The 3578-nt window shown below is 35.2% G+C and overlaps 1 long non-coding RNA gene across 1 annotated transcript in view; it reads right to left on the bottom strand.

The window, feature by feature from the left end:
- Positions 1–1318: 1318 nt before the first annotated feature.
- LOC117177577 overlaps positions 1319–3578 on the bottom strand; it is a 5670-nt gene continuing 3410 nt past the window's right edge. The window contains exon 3 of the long non-coding RNA XR_004467713.1: positions 1319–1473. This is a non-coding gene — a long non-coding RNA (uncharacterized LOC117177577). The remainder of the gene's footprint in view (positions 1474–3578) is intronic.

Below are 3578 nucleotides of genomic sequence, written 5' to 3'. Positions count from 1 at the left end.
AAGCACCCCCTGGCGCTCAAGCTACAAAGTCTATTGTGCCACAACCATGTTTTTGTCTTAAGACAGCATTTCGAATCCGGCCATCTTCGTCGAGTGTTTTTTTTTTTTGATCTTGACGGCTTTCCGTTATTACCAACATTCTGAGACTATACGTCTCAAGTGCCAGGCCTACGCATCACACAGGAAGGGACGCCCTTTCTTGTGTGATGCCGTGCGCCGTTTTTAGAACTAAACTCCCAAGGCGCTAAGACCCTTTTAGCAAACACTCTCAGAACTAGTAAATTCCTTGGCGGGAAAATTCAAATGGCTTCTTAAATGCAAATTGAATATGTGTATGTATATAACCTGTAAATGTTAAGTAATTATTACTGTACACGAGTTCTACGAATAATATGGTTTTATTGCGTCTAAAGTAGACCAGTATTTAAGTATTATATCTTATTTTAGCTACAATATACTTTCTTTTAGATATTGTAAAGTTCTTTGTCCAAAGTAGATTTTGAGGTTAGAAAAGTAGGGGATATATCCCGCCCAAAACGAGATTATAGAAGAGTATTGTGATCCACAATACCAGGCTTTTCAAATCTGTCGCGTTTACCACGAACTACATTATATTATTATAGTTGTCTATACCAGGAACGGTATACAGGAATATGTCATCCATGAAGAATTGAATATAGAAGAATTGTAATAAACATTCAAGTTTTAATTAACAAGTTAAAATGTGTGTATAAAGTGAATAGCTTTATGTAAAACCTGACCTATATTTTGCGGCTAATGGTTTCAACCATTCAACGATAGGTAATGGACCAAAATCTTAACAAATCAGCGCAGAGAATTTACGGAACAAATTCGATTGCAGAGTTTGTACGTAACAAATTGGTGACAGCTCTGTGGGATTTACATGTGTCTTGAAAAACTAGGTCAATGGGTCAAGGTTCTTTGTCTGACTAAAAATCGAAGTTTCTACTCATAGGATTTGATTAAACCCTTTCATCATTATGGACGGACTTCAAGCTTGGAAGAAACTTATGGATAAAAACGGCTGCAAATGGATCTTTCTACAACCTCCAACGAGTCACAAAAATATTCCTCAAGGAATGAAGGAATTAAACGTCTTTCTTGAACAGCAGAAAGAGAAAAGTCAAATAAGACAAATTCCCTCTCCTCCTCAACATGAAAATTAAAAGAACTAATAAACAGAAAGTGAATTGAAAAAGTGATTTTGCTTTATTAAAGAATATTTAAATCTACATTGTGAAAATTAAAATTATTTTGCTATTTTCTACAATAATGTCAGATCCTAGTCCCCTTTTAATGACCTTGGTTGAACTCCTCGACAACAGTGAAGACACGACCCTTCAATTGTGCCGCATTTACAACGACAGAGATGGTTGGATCTGCATCGAAGTATATCTTAGAGAAGGATATTATAAGTTCTGTGTTGCACCTGAACATGTGCCCGTGAGCTATCTGCAATTACAATAAAGGATAATTAAAATATATTTTCAAGGATCTATATTTAGTGTAAATTGATTATAGGAATATAAAAGAAATTCATTTGACCGGTTTGTGCGAAATTTTCATGTCAAAATGAAATCCTAGATTTTATAGTGTCAAGCTGCAATCTTCTACCAGGATTTTGGGTGGTTTTACTCCCGGTAGCTAAGGGTGTTTTTAAATTGCACCAAGATTGTCAATGGTTAGAATGAGCCACCAAATGTCCCTCAACAACCACAAGCTTAATGGATTATAAATCCTGAAATTTCAATGGAACTTTATTACTGGATCACCGAATTCGTGAAGATTTTCGGCTCCGAGGGACCTCCTGAGCTGCAGAACTTCGGCAAATCTCCGAGTCATCTTCAGGAACTTACACCGGATCTTCAAGGGGAACCTTCAAGATCATTGAGAGGATTTTTTCACAACAAGTGTTTTGTGTAGCGATTTCTTTTCTTTTCGTCTTTTTGTGTGTTCGAAAAATTATTATGTGGTAAGACGAAAAGGAAAAGTGTGTAAAAATTGATAAGCGCAAAATTTGGAATTAAAAACACAAGTAAGTTTTAGCTTGTAATAATTAAGCGATTAAAATGCCTAAATTGCGAGCAAGAAAAAGGGCTTTGGATAGCGATCCCCTGCCTTCGTCAAGTGACGAAACCGAACCTTCAGGTTCAAGGAATAAGCGATAATCGACTAATAAAGGACCCGTTGATCCGAGTGCAGTGGTTGGAACTTCCCTAGCAATGGAAACATTACAGTCTTCTCAACATTTGTTTACAGATAATATCAGCACATCTATAAGTTCAGATCACGGAAATTCTTCTTCCCTAATAAGACACGAAACACCGGTTTATCTGCCTACTCCCTTGTCAGAAAATTCAATTGCTTTGGCCGGAACTCGTGATTTCAGTAAAATTTCAAAAATCGTTCAAGGGATGATTCCCTCCTTTGATGGAAGAAATATGTCCATCACTATGTTTGATGATCACTGTAGAGCCGCAATTTCGTTAGTTAACCCTTCTGATATCTTATGCTTAACAATGTTAATTAGAACAAAAATAAATGGAGAAGCGATACAACATATTCAGGATAGAAGAGGGATTACTTTAGATGATATATTGAGAACCTTAAATCAAATTTATTCCAAAAACGAAGACATAAGTCAACTTATGCAAGATTTAGCTAATGTCCAGATTAAACCGAGTGAAACTCTTCAGGAATATAGAGCAAGAGTAAACTTGACTCTGAATAGAGTAGTTTCTCAAGTTTTAGAAAATACTCCAGGGGAAGAGGGTATTGGAATGTGTAAAGCTTATAGAACTACAGCAATAGGGAATTTCTTACGTGGCTTAGATTATAATATTTACTTCCAGGTAAGAGATACAGATATAAACACACTAGACAAAGCCATTGCACTCGCCAATCAGGAGGATCTTAAATTAAAAAGTTGGAAAAGAGTACATATAGGAACGTCAGCACCTGAAACTGCTTTGACTTCTAATATAGGGCAAAATCCGAAACCGCTATTTAATTCAAATGTTAAGGGTAGAGAGGAATTTGGTTGTTATTATTGTTACATGAATAATCACACGTTTAAAAATTGTCGAATTCATAAAAAACATTCTTTAGAACGTGAACAATTAAAACAAGAATTTCGGGATTCAAAATCGAAGAATGATTTATTTCAGAAAAGACCGGAACCTGATAAAACAGATTCAAAGAAAAGAGTCATTATTAGACTCGGGAAATTGGGGGAAAATGGACCATGCCCTATAATAGAGCTGGAAAATGTAGCTTTTCTTTTTGAAAAATGTGTTTTCATGATTGACACTAGAGCCAGTGTCAGCTTGGTTAAAGAAAATAGATTGAAGCCTTTTGTAGATTTAAATCGAAAACGAATATTAAATTTAATAGGAATTGGCTCAAACATGATGCCTACTCTTGGAGAAGTTATATTAATGATAAAAGGTCTTAAGACCACTTTTCAAATAATTCCACAAAATTTTCCTATATTTCAGGATGGAATTATAGGAATAAACTTTTTGACACAACATAGAGCAATTATAAATTTTTCAAAT

The sequence above is a fragment of the Belonocnema kinseyi genome, chromosome 7, assembly GCF_010883055.1.
Source record: "Belonocnema kinseyi isolate 2016_QV_RU_SX_M_011 chromosome 7, B_treatae_v1, whole genome shotgun sequence".
Taxonomy (NCBI): Eukaryota; Metazoa; Arthropoda; class Insecta; order Hymenoptera; family Cynipidae; genus Belonocnema; species Belonocnema kinseyi.
The sequence above is the reverse complement of the archived record's forward strand: the minus strand, read 5'-3'. Positions and strand labels throughout refer to the sequence as shown.